We start from the raw sequence: 18,419 nt of genomic DNA on the forward strand, positions 1-18,419 counted from the left end.
CTTTGTCTTCACGATTTTATGTTTAGCAATAAACTAAAGCAGTGTTTTGTTAATTTCATTAACACTATTATACTTTATTGTCACATTTTAATAGTTGCTTTCAAATGTAACTTGGAGTTTATTTTCCTGGCAAAATTACAGTTATAAGGTATGACATTTTTATTTTTTGTTGTATTATTTCTCCAATTTAAAATTCCATGTGAATGTCACCACTATTTTTAAAACTATGACACTAACAAATTGTGATGATAAGCATTAGGAAAGAAGTAAGATGAGAATTATATGAAACAGTAGTATAAAGTTCTGTATAAACATTTTTTTAAAACTTTACTATTATAAAATAATGAATAAACTTATGTGGAAGCATAGAATACTTTCATAACAGCATAAAATTTAAGAACAAGGAACCTCCTGGTTTACCTTGGCTGTGACATCCACTAAATTGAACATGTATGTAATTTAATTTTATAACTGCATTACAAAAATAAAGATGGATGTATTTGAAAGTAGAGTATAAACTTATATACCCACAATTCCATTTCATAACATTTCAGTTTATCCTGGGTGCCTTGAACCAGATAAAACCACTTTTACTGAAGTGTGTTCAACTTCCATGTAAGGTTTTCCTGCACTCAGAGAAGTCTCCCTTTTCACCTTTCCTTAGCTGTCAAGTTCAATACATAAGTTTGATAAGCAAACAGGAAGAAATGGGAAAAGGATAAATATTTAACTTCCATATCTGTTCTTAAAGATATACATACTCAAGTTGTGTTGAAACATCATTTTTCACTTAAGTTTCCATTTCAAATGTAATGTGTTTACTAATAGAAAAGTCACATCTTTCAATTTAATTTTCTGACAGAACTTTGTATTTCAGAATTCATATAGCTTGAATACTTTCTTATAACGTTTAGTCTCAGATGTTGCTTTTATATTGTGTTATTTAGTTACAGTTTTTTCTGTGTATTATACTAAAATGTCCTTTTCTTCTAATATTGGTTGAGAACTAATTTTAAATAATAATAAAAAAGTGAAAAGACATAAAAGATAATCTTATAAGAAATTATGTTTGTTTTGTTGCATATTCTTTATTAATAGAAAACTGTGGTCTTTAAAAAAAGTTGCTTGAGAAGTTCACTGAGAAATATCTGCTGTAAGGTGAATTTTTACTTGCAGAAGTGGAAAATATGAGCCTACCAAGTTTTTCCTTTTGTCTTTTTGTATCACTACGTCTAATTTCCAACCTGAAGGCAGGTTATCTGAACTATTATGTATGATGATATATTTCTGAGCCTTTCTGATGTCTTTAGATAGTAGTTTGGGCAAAGTATTTTAAACTTGTACTCATGGAAAAGACTGTGAGTGTACGTTAGAGACACACTTGTGTTAACTGCTCAAGTTTCTATTTTTCATAACCTTGATCATACTGTAAATGGACGTACAGCAAGTTAAGGCTTTAAATATCATCTCCTATCAAGAAGTAAGGAAGACAGTGATATCTCTGCTAGAATGAAGGTATGTTGCTGCACTATATTCCACTTCCACAGTGGACGTGGAACTATCTATCATAGTTCCACCTTGTCATTCTCTGATCATTGAAAAGATATCTTGCCCTACATAGACAAGCACATAGGTAAGTCAACATTTAACCCATCATTATAACTAATAGCAGTACTAATGAGTGATCAGAACTAGTTTCATTGGCCCTGATCTGCTAGACTATTATTATTTACTGCTCACACTCACTTGAATGTTATCCATCTGATGGATACCTGTTTCTTCAATTCAGGGCAGAATCATTGGAGATTGATTGACCTCCTTAGGCATATTCTAGAGAGTTCAAAATTGGAATGGTTGTTACCTGTAAAAGGTAATAGACCTGTATTTAACACTAAAGTAATATAATATTTTAAAAATAATAAAAATATGTGGAACTCAAAATTTCAATAATTTTCTTAATAATTCAAAGAGAAGAAAAAGGAGAGGTAAATTTCATGTTTTACCTGCAGAAAAATATAATTATATATATATTTATGTGTTTCATAACAAAAGCTGATATATCTGTTCTTAAACTAACAGAGAGCTAAAAGATATAATCTCCAAAATTCATTACTGTTCAATCTTTTTAAAGTTTATATTTGTTTTTTAAATAGTTCATCTAAAATCAAAAACTTGAGGAGATTCATTACCTTTCAGTTATACCTTTGGATATCAGATGTAAAAATACAATAAGCAACCATAAGCTGTATGGCTACTAGATGAAGATATTTTTGATTAACATTTATTGTTACAGTGTCTCCTAATGGAAATAAACCTGTTAGTCTTTGTTCTTGGACCACTGCTAACAAGTGGAGATTTGAATCTACCTTCTGTTTAAAGTGCTTCACATAACTTTTAATTAGAGACAATCAACAAATACAAGAAGGGGATATCAATTAATGTAAACCAACTTATGTATGTACATAACAGCCTTCAGTTCACAGGCCGTAGCTGAACTTGTATTTCAGCAGTAAAGTAAGACATATATGCTTGTGTCAATCAAATGAAATGTTTGAATTCAAATCTTCAGTACATTATCTGTTATATTCAGTAACTTAAAAATGTAAGTTTTTATACATATTGGTGTTTCATTAACTTTTTTGCTGACGTTCTTGACTAGAATTATAGATATTTAAGTCCTGTGCCTAACAATATCCCTATTAAGCTCACTTAGCTAAGAAACATATAAGTACAATAATCATTAACATTAAGAAAATTTTTAATATCAAAACATGTTGTGAAGTATGTTACTGTTTAAATGAATGTTCAAATAACATTGCTCAAACACCTTTAACAGAAGTTACCTGGTTTGTAGTTCATATTCTTACTCAAAGTCACAAGTAATTAAAATAATACTTTCATACTAAATTCACAAGTTTATAAAGATAGTGCAGTGATCATATATTTCAGAGCATATTATGAAAATATTTATTAATATTTTAACTTTTGTGTCAATCCTATGAATTCAATAAAATAGAGTGTAGAATATGCAGGAGTAATTATGAATGTGTGTGATCCTATAGTTTGAATAACCATATTAAAACAAAACCATGACATATGAAACCTGCACACAAACCACACATGGCCTGTACAGTATAGATGTAGGTGTCATGAGTAGTCACATTAATTTACTCTTGCCAAGACATCATCTTGAAAGCATGCTTGATATAACAGTAAGTTTGATACTACATACAAGATATTCCTGAAGCAGTTCTATATGATGTATGTGAGTATGCTGTAAACAGTAAGTTTGATACTACATACAAGATATTCCTGAAGCAGTTCTATATGATGTATGTGAGTATGCTGCAAATAATGTTGATTTATTACTTATTTTTAATAATTCATCACTAAGAAACTGAACTTTGTTTCGTCATATGTGTAATGTTTCTTTGTAACCTTTAAATAATTTGAGGATGCTGATTATAAATTCAGAGGGTGATACCTTGACATCCCAGAGAATTTTGAAATATTTAAGATGGCTAACAAAATGGAAAGTATTCAACATCTCAGCTTCTAAAAACAACAGAATAGTAATTTTTGATATCTAGACACAGAATTAGGAGGGTTTCAGGATTAAATTTTGGCATTGAAAGTTCAATACTGTTTATAATGTAACTAAAAGTGATATTTTAACTAGTGAAAGCAAGTCTTGAACCTATAAGTTTCACATTAACTGTAGGATAAAATGTTGTAAGGTTGTGTTTCCCTGAATCTGACTGAATGACAGAAGATAATATACATAATGATATACAGTGATAAACTATACTTGTTAATCCTTTACAGAAAAGAAAGTATACATGCATATTCTAGACCAAACCAGTTAACATTTATAGCAAAATTATCCAAGTTCTACTGTAAACCAATAAATACCTTAATCCTATTATATGAAGGAAACTATCAATACAACAGCGATGGATGTCTGATAGAGAGAGAACATAAAGAACAAGTTACAAAGAGGTTGGTTTTGTTATGGTACAATAATAGAAAGCATTGCCAGTGAAGCAGCTGATTGTATTACAGTTATGTTGTTTTAAAGGAACATATATGTTTATCTGCTGTGGCTTAGTCAGAATTAGGTAAAGACATCCATACACATAACTCTTCATCCTACAGTTAATGTTGCACATATAGGATTAAGACATTCACAAAATATCATACTTAAAATACCATTTTCAATTATATTATAAATAATGTTGCACTTTTAATGTCAAATTTTAGTCCTTGGACTTCATAATCCTACATCTATGTGAATGACTGATGAAAGGGTATGCAAGAAGGCAACAGATCCTGCAGGGGGATATTCCAAAGCTCAGTAGAAATGTGTACTAGTTAATGAGATAAAATGGCAACTGATTTTTCATGTATTCGTAAAGAAATTTGTCACCTAAATGTCTTTTATGAAAAGTCAGCAAAAGTTAATAAATAAAATGAAAGGGGGAGCCCAATGATATTACTGACCCATGGACTGACTCTTCACACCACTGTCTACACATCAAAATTGCTGTTATATCAGTTCATTTTTCAGAAGATGTGATGTAATTTAACTATAAAGAACAACACAAACATAATTATATGAAGCATTTAATAGATGTTTCAAAATATTTAGAATTTCATCTCCAGCAAGCTAACAGTACAAAAATATGCAATGCTAATTACACCAAGAATGTGATTATGCTAAAACAAACGTTAAACAGTTTGAAATATAGAAAATAACAGGAAAAAAATCAACACTATGTAATGCAATTTACATCTTACATATTAAAATAGATTTAAATCAAATGACAAATTGACATTATTTAGAAATGAAAGAAGAGATTTATCAGAAGTTCAGTTTCATACGACCTACTGAGAGTATTCTGAAGTTCAATGGAAAAATTAGATATTCTATTTCTGCATTAGGTTGGTAGATAATGCAGTTTGGTGGGTTAATAACTTCCTTTCAGTTTTTTACATTCAAAACATACCTAAAAACCATTACACGATATAAAAAATTAAGAGGACACTTGTTTGTCATGTAGCACTCATAAAATAATCTCAGATGCAGTGCCAGTGATGCTCGTGTAAGTTATAGTATAGCTGTTAGTTGAATAATCATACATGCCCATAAATATTTATCTGATATTATTTTGTATTATTACAATGCTCCTAATAAAAACAAAACCAATAGCACCTGCCATGGATATTGATCTCTGAGGTGGAACTTATTGTTTTATGATTGAGTAAGTGGTTTGTATAAAATAAATATCTTTGTGAAGAGCCAGGTAAGAAGAGGTAAGGTTGTAAGCCTCATTCAGAAGGTAAAGTATCAGATTGTGTTTAAAAGGTGAAGGCATAAAGTTTAAAACATGGTCAAAGGACAGTAAATGTATTTTTATGGCAAAGGAAAGTATAATAACATATTAATGTTATGACTGGCCAAAATGTCCAGAAAAGAAAAAAAAAAGAGTTATTAGCTTCAGTTTGATGAAAACATATATGGAATGGTGTTGTAAATTAAAATAGTCAATAAAATGTGGGATATAACGTTTAAAATGAAAAATAACGAAACTATCATCTGCTTGCCTTCTGTGGAAAATAGGCTTGAAGTTCAAAGGGCAGCTGTCCATCCAGTTCTGTTCAAGGTAATAGAAGAATAAAGGAAAAGGTTGGCAAACACTGGTTTCAGAGAAGAGCACATAGCAGTGCCATCTGTCTGTTCAAAACGAATGTTGTTAAAAACGGATAAAAATTGTGTAGTTGAGAGTTTAAGTACAGACTTTAAATCACATTTTAATATCCATTGACAGAGATGTTTTTTTTTAAAAGCTCAGAAAGGACAATGTTAATAGTCATGTCCAGTGAAATATTAGTGCAAAGTAGTATCCAAACTGATCATGAGATGATTTCTAAGGTAAGGTAGTTGATTAATTTTGCAGGAAAAATGAAAGAAGCAAGATTTGTAAATTCATTCATAATAAATGGTTTCAAAATTGGTACAAGGAATTTATCTAGGTTATAACTGTAAGTGCCTAGAGTGAAGAGTTTGGTTTGTGAATGCTGGGCAAAACATATGACATAAAGCTATATTAAAGAGTGCTTGATACTTTTAATTATCACACTGAGTTTAATGTTATAAACAGTTTATATCCTTAAAGCTTCCAACCTAGACTATTATATGTCAGCCATCTTGAATATTGCAAAACTCTTAAAGATGGCAAGCTGACACCTTCTGGATTTGTGGTAAACACTCTCAAATTATGTAAAAAACATCATGAACATTATACATACACCAAAACAAGGTTCAGGTCAAAATCTGAGTTTGGAAAATGGTGTGTTGTTTTTTGCACTCCTTTTGCTGATCTTTTTAAACGTACACCTATGTCAACTTCACTTAGTTGTGGCAATTCAAATTTGTGTAATTGGATGGATCTGAAAAATTTCCCCAAAATCTTAAAAGTAGATACAAGCACACTAATATAAATAACCATTATAACATTAATAATGTAATGTATATAATAACACTAAATATTATATATGAAGTTTATAAAATAAAATGTTCAACATATATTAAATTTTCTACCTTGAAATGTTCCACCACTACATGGTTGTTTTAAGTTTCTAATGGTCCTTGCTTTTCACCAAAAATCATGCCTCATGTGACAGATATTGTATGAAGAGAGTCTGCAAAAGATCACAATAGAATTAAACACTACTTAGACACAAAATATAAAAATTAAAAGTACGACTTCCTTTCCAAACAAATCTTAAACATTTTTAATAAATTAACAACATTTCAGTGCTCATCAAACATTAATATTTAAATGAGTAACTATGTGTAGTAATAAAGTAAATAAATTGAAAACTTTATATCAGAAAAAAAGTTTTTTGAAATATATAAGGATTGTATAAGAAATATATTTTTTTAAACAAGTTAAATTGCTCTGATCTTTCATCTGTACAGTATCATGTATTTGCATGTTAATGTTTGACAAATATAATGTTTATTAATACATTCAAGTTATAAGGATGTGTTTAAAAGGAAGCTTTCTAATACATGAAGAATTATTATTATAAAGCAAATATAAATTGGTAATTTTCTCTATAAATGAAAATATACTGTCTGATGATTTTTAATAAAACCTTTATATTCTGTTGCTCAATAGAGTAATCCTGTTTACTTTTTTTATGCTTATATACAGATATTTTGCATTCAACTTTTGACTATTGACTCTTGTAATAGAATTAACTGACAATTTTCATAATAGTATGCATCACTGTATCTAACCATCGAATTACATACTAATTGTAGCATGCAATCTTTAAGGTTCTGACTTATGACATTATCAAAGCTTGGCAGTTGTGCTGCTTGATAGGATGATGGTACTGAGATATTGTTATGAAAAATAAAAAGATACTTTATTTTACCTGGTTATAGAAATTCACATCAGAAATACCAAATCATGTTAATGTTAACTCAGTAGTACTGCTGGAAAACTAACTCAATTGATGGATTACCATGATTATCAACTACATTGATTAGTGTCAATCAATTATTCTTAATTATTGCAACCATACTAGTCTTATGTGAGATTACTCAGTTACTTGAATGTAATCATTTGATAAACCCTGTATTGATCAGTTACTAAAGTCCACTATTCACCTAGTTGTACCAGTCAGTAATCACACCAGCATTGGAATATTCTGTTGCATCACTTTCATCATTTTGTAATATTTTGGTCCATTTTGTTATATATAACACGTGTAACAAAACACAACGTTCTATATTCTACAATTTTCTTTTATGCATTTTTTTAGGAAAATTATGCAGTGTAGATTCACACATGAACAAATAAGGCAAGTAAGAATCTACCTTCCTGCTAAGTTAGGTGCATGAATAAGCTTCCTATTTAAACATTTGAAGAACTTGAAAATAAAGTATAGAATCTGACTGGCATAGTTGCAACTGAATACAACATGTAACAGAATATGTAAAGTTGAAAATATGTCATACATAATATTGTTCACAAGAGCAATCATTTTCAATTTCACAGCTACTAACAACAGTATTTAAATCATAGATCTCAGAGTAACTTTCACTATCTGTGTTGCAGTATGTGTCGGACTTGTCAAGAATGTCTCCTGCTGCACACTGTTATTTTCATCACTCATGTGAAGTCTTTCAAAGGATTCACTTGGTTTGTCCCAGGATAGTCACTCATACAACTTGCATAATTTACCATTGGTCTATGTCTTTGTGTTTTTTTAGTAAGATGACTTTGCTTAGATTTATTTTATTTATCTTGCATTTTCTATGAGTGACAATGTACTTGCTTTGTTTGATTTATTCGTAATCTTATAGCTAGAAGTTGCAAAACTAGTTTTTGTGTTTGTTTTGAAGTTCTTAATTTGTTTAAACCAATAAATACTGATTAGGTTCTTCCCTGGGATTCAAGCAGGGTACACTGTTTTTGTGTATCTAAAAATTAAATGCAATGTGCTAAGAAACATGCACAGAATTGCAAGCCCTAAAAGTGGGAGAGTGTACTACTGTGATTTTTCACATGTTGGTTGTAATTATAACTAAATATGTCTTTATTAACTAATTACATGCACTTTGTCTTTACTGATGGTTTGGGACTTGTAACTGCAATATTTTATATACAGAATTAACATTGAGTGTGTACAATTACCTTGAATTCCATACAACAAATTATTGATCTATATGCATGTGATTCCTTACTTTCTGATGTTTTTATAAACATACAGGAATTTATATATATATATATATATACAGGATGGCCTTATGTTATAGGAACCATTTCAGGTTAAAAGCTAAAAACTTCTCTCTAACTTTATTCTAACGTACAAAAATAAATATTAAATATCAAACTTAATCCATTTTGGACCATATTTAGAGGTTGCTGAATGAAAATAAAGTTCTTGACTGCATTTACCTATTACTGTATGTACTACATGATATGAAAATATAAGTTTTATTTAAAGTATATAATTATTTTATAGCATCTACAATAGCACAGTTAAATAATTCTATGGTATTTATTTAATTTTGTGTGGTTAGTCACTTTTGTATTGTTATTGTTTCCTTTTTGCTGTCAGGGAAGCATCTTCTGTGGTCCTGCACACCTTAAAAGAGGAATTGTTCTGTTCTTCTTTCTTTGTTATGATGGTATTATACTCCTCAGTAAGGTATGCATCCCTTTCAGCATTGTAATTTACCATATTCAAGCATTGAATTTCCTCCAACACTTCCCTGTAGTCCTCTCTGAACTTTCATTACTTATGTTCATAAGTCAGAAATCCATATGTAATTTTGAGACATTTAAAAAATCTGTTGTGTTCTTAGTGACAAAATATTCAGTTCATATGTCCTCAGACTTCCTGATATTCAATAGATGTGCTCTAAAGTTTCATTCATGTGTTTTCATTTACTGCCTCTACCATTACTTATTTTGTCTCTTGTGGATACAGCTGAATCAAAGACTGTTATGCCATGCAGATGAGTTTCTCATTGAGATACCATAGATATCCAACAAAATTCTGATTGGCAGATTTTGAAAGAGTAAAATTCATTCTCTTCTACTTAGCAAGGCAATGTAGGATGTTAAGGTCATTGTGAAGAGCAAGACTGGCATCAGGAACAGTGAACCATAAACTAAGATAGAAATGAAATGAAGTTGTCACAAAATCCTATTTCCTTGAGGCCTGTGAGTTTAATCTGGCCCATAGATATTGAGACATAAGGGCATAATGCCTTGATGATCCATTGTTCATGATGCAGTGCTTCAGTTACTATAAATCATACTATGTGAGGAAGAAAGGTTTGGCTAGTTCAAGAAGCTCTGAATAATCATTTCTTGGTTAGTTTACCTGAAGTTGTTTTGTAGAAAACTCAATGACACAGTCCTTAACTTTCTTTATGGCTTTTGTTACTTTATCATAGTCAACTGCAGTTTCATAGCTGGACTGGTCCAAGTATTAGCAAGATTGCTGGAATCAATTGTAACCTGCAACATCTGTACCAGAGGAAGGCCCCATACAGTCTGAAAATACATGCCAGTACAAACAGTAAGATGTGATAGCAGTATGCCAAATATATAATATTATTGTTTAGTTTTTGTTCTAAGAGCACATATATTCTGTTTCTATGGCCAGTGTTGCTTGCTGTTGTGTCAAACTGATCATGCAAACTGCCTTTACATGATCAATGACTCATCCACTCTTCCAGCACATATGTCACAAAAGACGATTGAGTCTCTCCAGTACTAAAAACCAACTTGGAAAATTTAGGAATTGGTTTACTCCCATTCCAGACTGTCAAGTGATCCACATGTTCTTTCCTTGTAAGAACATTGAAAAGCTTGTTATCCATGTGAACCACAAGTAAGACTGTTGAATGGAGTTATTCTTTTAAGTTTTTGATAAGTTATTCACAGAAGCAATGTAGAGGTCTAGAGGAATCATTGATGGTTAGCTTCTGCACATCATGACCAAGGCTGTGAGCTGTAGCAGAAGGGACAAATGTTACCTTTCTGTCAGGAGTGATGTTTCTTCTTACCCTTGTTTTAGGTATAGAAGATGATCATTGTCCAGTTGCATCTCTGTTCTCGTTACTGTATCCAAAAGCATAATCATCACTGCTGAGGGTGATCCCCAGCAACTCACAGTTTCATTTGAGATCTGCTGTTCTTGCTCTGCATGTCATTTCTTGTCCATATTTGTCTCACATCTTTTATGACCCATTGGTTCCTTTAAAGAAAGAACCTTATCTACCTGGCTCATGCACCCATGATGTCCTCTTTCCTTCTGAACAAGAAGAAGTCCTTATCATCTGGGATCTTACTCAGGGTCAGGACATCCTTATAAGTAATGTCTAAAAAGTCATCAAAGTTACTGATAAACTTTGCTTCAATAGCTTGCTGTGTTTCAGTTTTCCCTTTTGCCCATTTCTCAAAAAGTTTGTTTGATTGTTTTATTTGTTTTTGAATTTTGTGCAGAGCTACACAAGTCTGTGATGACAATAAAACCCATACCAGCCATTTATACATAAAGCTATATGAGAGATATCTGCACTAGCCGTCCCTAATTTAGCAGTGTAAGACTATAGGGAAAGCAGCTAATCATCACCACCCACCACCAACTCTTGGACTACTTTTTTAACAATGAATAGTGGGAGTAACTGTCACATTATAATGCCTCCACAGCTGAAAGGGCAAGCATGTTTTGTGTGACAGGGATTCGAACCCACGACCCTTGGATTATGACTTGAATGCTTTAACCCACCTGGCCATGCTGGGCCTTTCTCAAAAAGCTTCCCCAATTAGGCTGAAGTTGTGAAAAAACTGAAATTTGAGACTTGTTACAAATAGCTGGAATCTATTTGATCACAGCCTATGAGTTTTCCTGAACTGTCTTCTTTAATATTTTGTGATGGTAGAAAAACACATGCAGCACTATTTATATTAAGTTAATGTGCTCTCTGTTAGTTCAGTTTCTTCTCAATCAAGCAGTCAAAGTGTAGTTTTACTTTTTATTGCTTACGTAGTTATATACCCTCATAGAAATTCTAGGAACTACTGTTATGTAATACAGGGTATTTCAGAAGTAAAAAGTTGCAGCATGGATGATTTATGTACAGAACGTTCTTGAAAAGTTGGAATAATGAAAACTCTGGAATATTTCCAAAATGTGCTAAGATATTCCATAATACTATACTAAAATATTCACAGTATGCAGATATAATCCTAACTACAGGTAAAATGTCAACTTCCCTGAGCAACCTCTAAATGTTGTTTAATACAGATAAAACTTAGTGTGAACTACTTATTTATACATAAGAACAAAATGAGAGGTGAATGTTGTAAATCAAAATTTCAAAAATAATTAAGACCCAATAATACTTCAGAAATAACTAAGGTATCCACATAAATTTTAGTTCGTGATGTCACATTTGTTTCATTCACTCTAAATCTAGTTATTTAATAGTTTTGTATAGAACAATTAATTTGCTAGAAAATACATTCACGTTTTACTGAAGATGTGTCTAGCTCTATGGACCTTAATGTAAAAGTTTTGCACTACTTGAAGGCATTTCTTCTTAGACATGTTGTAAATGCTCACTTGGTACCTTAATCATAAGTGCAGGCTAATCATTTATGTGAGTAACATTTTAATAATGTGTAACTATATGTCCATGAATTACCACTGACAGAGATATTCAATATATTATATAATGTACACTTTTCATGTCATATAACATAACATTTTCTTCTTAAGGCAGAAGGACAGTTTTAAGCATAATATCATCTATATTTATCTCAAAATCTAGTTCATAAATCAGTTCTTATGATTTTGATAATGCCCACTGCTTACTCTAAACACGCCAGGTTTCACCTCTCAAAAACATAAACAAGTTAGGATTTTCTTGAATCTTTTCACATCATCCGTTTTTGTTTTATCTTGCACATCGACTAATGTTTGATTTTTATTCACCTTTATTTAGCTTTTCCTTCCTGGAAAGAGTGAAAAAATAAAAAACAGTTTCATTAGCTATATCAAGTTATGTTATAATATTAATTATAAATATATTTTAAAAATTGCTTTATTGCATTTTAATTGTAATGTAACAATTATTTTTTATTTCTCGTAATTATTCTGCTTGGTAAGGTTCAAACATTTTTTTAAAGCAAATATGACTATGGCACTTTAATACCATAGGGTCCCATGTAACTTACGGTTTATTGAAAGAAACACTTACACAATCACTATTAGAATATCTGGTCTCATGTGATAAGTTGGTAATACATGTTTTTTAAGTGTAGAAGTATCCATTCTTTCTACTACAAAATATGATATTTATTGAAAAGAAGAACAGATCTTTAGGATACCAAATAATTGTTCATTATCAGTATATTCCATAATCAAGGCACAACCTACATGGTAATTTAAATTAAATTTTTTGCATCTGAAGTTGAATATACTTCATGTATAGGAACACCTGCACAATTACTAATATTTTATTTTCTACTGGTGTATTTTTCTTTCAAAACATTTACTTTTCGTTTGAGTAAATCACCTTCAAAAGTTATTGGATCTCTACCTTTTCACACATTTGTATGCAATCCATTAATAGTTGGTGATATCTGGGTACTAAATATGGTGTCTGAAATTTCTGTACTTCAAGTATTTCACTTGAAAAACAAACAAACATACTTTCATTTACAATCCATGCAACAATGATATCTCATTGGTCCATACTATAACATTTGATGAACGAAGTATATGATGTAATACATTTTTCGAATAAAGGATTTCCTGAAGAAGGGGGATTGTTAGTCACAAAGCCAGTTTCATCAGATGTATTTCACAGTGCTCTGAATCTATTATCTTACATAAACTATAATGTACTACATTGCAATTATGTTATAGTTATTTTGAGTAGTTGCTGCTTTTTGAGGCCCCAGCCTAAAATGTTTTTGGTAGCTAATCTACAGTATAGTTTTTGAATTCCTGCAAGTAGAGACATATGAATTGGTTATTCAGAAACTTGCTTTTCAAAAGTATGAGGTTTTGTAAAGTTCACACAAGCTGTGAAAAGTTAAGAATTGGGTATTTTAGCTGCAGCTGACACAAATAAAGTATGTATCAACACCAATGTAGCTCCATATGTCAGTTTTATTGTTCTGTATTCTACATTTTTATTTTTTGAGTTTCTCTGGTCTGCTAGTAGATGTGAGAAAATGATAAAAGAGAGGTACTGAACCACTCTAAAGAGAACAATTTTTATTGAAATATAGAATATTGTAATAGTAATAATAGTAATTTATTAAGGAATAACAACATAAAAAACGTATGACGTCTTCAACTATACCATCACATGAGGACAGTGCTTCTATATTCACCAAACTGCTGCAATTGGTAATGTTGCAGTTTTGATTCATTAAATTTGTTCTTCCTTAGAAAATGAAGAGTGAATTACATAACAACATGTGAGTGGATTATTACTCCTTGTAACTTCTGAGCCCAAAGAAGTAAAGTAAAACACTGCTTCCCCCCTTCTTATACAAGCAAGGCAATTATTTTAATAGAAAAGTCACACATCCCCATCCACCCCTTTAAATTCACCAAGGCTGTCAGTAGCCAAGGCATTTATTGGTGGAATAACAAACGCACTAGGATTGTCATTATTTGCAGGTAAAATTGTAAGTTGAAAATTCTAAAACTCTCTCACTCACTAATTTTGTTCAAAAAATATTAAATGTCAAATTTCATCCATTTTAGATTACATTTAATAGTTACACAATGAACGTTATGCTATTTTTAGTGCCTCCCTGTAGTCCTCTTTGAACTCACATGAATCACAGTCCTAATCTGGAAATTCAGATGGAATTTTGAGTCACTGGAAAAGGTCCATTCTGTTCTTTATGTTGTAATCTCTAATTGTCATGTCTTCAGACTTTCTAATATATAGCTGGATGCACTTTAGAGGTTCATGCATACAACTTCCTTGTTATTTAATGCCTCTAACATTTCTCGTTTTGTCCATATGGTTACAGAAGAATCAAAGAATGCCAAATCAACAAGTTCCTCATTGAGATATATGTTCAGCAAATTCCCTAACAGGCAGATTTTGAAAGAGTAAACTTCACCTTCTTATATTTAACAAAGTATTGTAGGAAGTTAAGATTGATATGAGGAGCAGAAATGGCATTAGGGACAGTGAATCACACCTCAAGATAGACTCAAACAACAAAGATACAAATCTCATGGAGCCCAAATACAGAAGATTATAGTTTAATCTTTGTTCTAACAGCACATATGTTCCATTTCTATGAACAATGTTACTTGCTGTTGTGTCAAAGCAAACTGCCTTTACACGATCAATAGCTCATCCATTCTTTCAGCACTGTACCTCAGCAGAAGACTGAGGATAGAAATAAACGTTTTGGAAAACTTAAAGAGTTGGCTTATATCTGCTCCTGTCATAATCGCTGATAGATGATCCATTTTTCTTTTCACTGTGAAATCATTAGATACTATTATCCCAGTGAACTACAGCTGGTGAGAAGAAAAACACAGGTTACGCTTAAATAATTCATATACCATTAGGAATGTTTGTTCTTTATCATGTACATTCCAAAAAGTTAACATTAATTAAGTTTGAAAATAATCAAACGAAACTTTCGAATACGAAAGAATAAGGTATGAACATACATTATTTTTTACTAATTTTAGTTGTTTGTTCAAATAAATGTATGTATTATTGAAAATATGATATTTTTGGGAAATTGATACTGTACTTGAAAGCTGGAGGAATTTTGAAAAGACAAGTTTGTCTGCGGAGAAAACGAAGTCGTTCTGTGCAAATTGCGCGTCGTTTGGTACCACAACATCCGAGGTATCGGCGTAACAGGTGGGTGGCTTTTCGCCTTTATCTCTCTTTCGGGATTTGGGTGATCTTATGTACCCTTTGACCAGTGGTGGGATTCAAAAATTTTAAGAAGGGGTTCTCTCAAGGAGATGTTTCCACGACATCAACAATTCGACGGTATAATTGAAGCCATCAACGGGTTCGCTAAGCTCAAAAATTTTTAAGAACGGGTTCGCGCGAACCCCTGCGAACCCCCTGAATCCCACCACTGCCTTTGACCTCTTCCTCCTTCCCTCACTTTTATGGTCATGTAGTATGCGTAGGTATAGCTACTACCTTAGGGTCAGAGTAGTCTGAATTTACTCCACTCTTTTCGGGGCAATGTCCATGTACCATTTTTGTAGATTTGTCGATATGAATTTGCCTTATCAGTAGGAAATCTAGTTTGATGGTGGCCCTTTTTTTGTTTCTCCATTTTTAATATTATTTTATTTAGTGTTTTTTTAATTTTGATTTATTTTTGTGTTTAAAATATACGTTGATCGGGGAGTTATGTTTAGGATTATCTTCTCATGTATATGGTACCTACCTAGTTTGCATAATAATTTATTTTTCATCCAATTTTTATCCAAATACGTTATTGTACTATGTAGGAGTCTATCTCGTATGGTTGGTATGTTTGAATATTGTGTATGAAATTAGAGGATGTGGTTCTGGGAACTCTGTATGTTGTTGTGAGTAGCGTGTTTTGTATTGTTTGCAGCTTGGTTTTTATTATCTTGTCACTTTCATTAATCTAAGCTGGAGCTGCATACTCAATTACTGGTCTAATATATGTTTTGTAAATGTTTAGTATATTGTCTCTTGATGCTCCACTGTTCTTACCAGTCAAACTACTAGCATAGTTGGTTCTTCGCCAGACTTTACTTTCAATTTCATTTGAATGGTTAATCCATGTTAATTTTGAGTTACAGGTTAGACCAGGAAATGTTGCCGATGTGGCAGTCTGAAGTAGCGCTTCATTCGTATATATTTCAGGTTGTAATTTTCTGTCAGTTTGATAAATACAACCAATTGTGTTTTTGCTGCATTTATTTTTATTCTATATTTTTGGCAATATTCACTTCTTTCATATAACTCTGTTTGTATGTTTGGTTTGGTTTGGTTTGTTTAGAATTTTGCGCAGAGCTACTCGAGGGCTATCTGCGCTAGCCGTCCCTAATTTGTATCCCATCTTCACCGGGGGATTTGTTTTTTGTGTTTTTTATTGCTTCATGAAGTTCATGTATCGATAAGTCTTTAGTTAGCATCGTGTCTTCGTAGTTGGTTACATGTCTCAGACATGCTTGTTGGGAAAATTGGTTGAAATTGTTCTGTATTGTCTATTATACAATTTGTGACTTTGTTGTAAAAATAAGTATCCACATCTGGATCAGTATGTGTTTCAACTGTATTCTGCAGTTGGTCTTTGAAATCTTCGGCTTTTTCTTTATTTGTGTAAGCTATTGTATTATTATACTCATGTGTAGGATATTTTCTTATGGCTGACTTGTCATTGGTGAGTCGTCTGAGGAATGTCCAAAATTTCTCGGGTCAGTTTTATCGTTTACTTTTGAACAAATGTTGTCCCATTTATCTTGTTTTATGAGTTTTATTTGTGCTCTAATATGATTTCGTATATTGTTTATTGGTATTTTGGTTTCTCTGTCTCTTATTATCATGAATTGTGTTCTTAACTGTCTTCGTTTTTTGATTAGGGTTATTATTTGGGTGTTTTTGAAGGCACTCCGTTGTTGTTTGACAGCAGTTATCCAATCCTATATGTTTTTAACTCCTTCTAAAATGTCATTAGGTAATTGATTGTCTAATTCCTCTTGATAGTCTTGCCAATTTATTTTATTGTAATCAAACTTTTCTTTTTTATAGGTAGTATTTTTATGGGGGGGGGCGAGATAGAAGACCCAATATATCCATAGGTGGTCGCTATCAACATCTTTTTCCACCTGAAAATTAATTTGTTTCTAGCTCATATTGTATGTGCTAAAACATAAATCTAATATGTCACTAGTGTTAGTGGCATACCCTGTACGTGTGGGGGTATTATCATTCAGTAGGGCTGAATTATTATTGTCTATAATCTGTAATACATTTCTTCTATCGTTGCTTGTATAGTTTTTTAACATTTAACATTTTTTACTGTTTAGGATCTCCAATCATTATGGAGTTTTGGTTGTGGTAAAATATGTTGTTGAGTAAAGTTAAGTCTAGTTGTTTATTTAGTGAGCAGTATATTCCTGCTATTGTGACTTCTGTTTATCAGCAGGATATCCACAGTTCGTTGTTACTACTCATACTGATTTCGGTGACTGATAGATCTGTTTTGTATAACATCATTATGCTTCTATTTTTTATTTATTCTGTCTTTCCTAACTGTTGTGTAGTTTGGTATTTTAAATCTATTGTTGTTGTATATTAATGTTTCGCTTAATATCACAATGTGGGGTTAGTTTCTCGTATAACGTCTTCGATCTCGTGTTTCTTGGAAGCTGTTGCACCTTGGATGTTGATATATACCACTGTGAATTTTATGTTGTCAGTAGGTATCCTGTGAGTGTTGTTATTATGTGTGGTATATGAGGTATAATATGTTTCTTCAAGATGGTAATTAATATATCAGTGCAGGTGGTTGTTTGGTTTGGTTTTGTATATTCTATTATAAAGTCTTTGGTGATGTTTTTGATTATGGTTATCAGTTGGCTTGTTTTGTTGTGTGTGTTAGTGCTTATTTCTGAGAACGAGGTATTGTTTTCTTGTGGTTTTTGTGTATGTATTGAGGTGTTTTTTTACTGTGCAACACTGCTGTGTTCATGGCTTGTCTCCTTTTACCGTTTGTGCAAAAGTTGTTTTAGATGTTTTACTAACTTCTGTTTGTTGGAAGTTTGTGTTAGGTTGTTCCTTTTCAGCCGTTGTTGTTTTTATACCATATATGAATTGTTTTATTTGTTTGTAT

General features: G+C 31.7%; 1 long non-coding RNA gene across 3 annotated transcripts in view; it reads right to left on the minus strand.

The window, feature by feature from the left end:
• The window catches only part of LOC143226337 (uncharacterized), a 47,595-nt gene that overhangs the window by 17,914 nt on the left and 11,262 nt on the right, over positions 1-18,419 (minus strand). The window contains exons 2-6 of one of the 3 annotated variants that reach the window (XR_013014552.1): positions 12,412-12,551; positions 6,602-6,702; positions 5,605-5,734; positions 1,747-1,861; positions 528-664 (exon numbers count right to left, since the gene is read on the minus strand). This is a non-coding gene — a long non-coding RNA (uncharacterized LOC143226337). Of the gene's footprint in view, positions 1-6; positions 665-1,746; positions 1,862-5,604; positions 5,735-6,601; positions 6,703-12,411; positions 12,552-18,419 lie in introns of those variants that run through there. The other 2 variants (XR_013014553.1, XR_013014551.1) reach the window with 2 other exon arrangements.

Source organism: Tachypleus tridentatus, chromosome 9, assembly GCF_004210375.1.
Source record: "Tachypleus tridentatus isolate NWPU-2018 chromosome 9, ASM421037v1, whole genome shotgun sequence".
Lineage (NCBI taxonomy): Eukaryota > Metazoa > Arthropoda > Merostomata > Xiphosura > Limulidae > Tachypleus > Tachypleus tridentatus.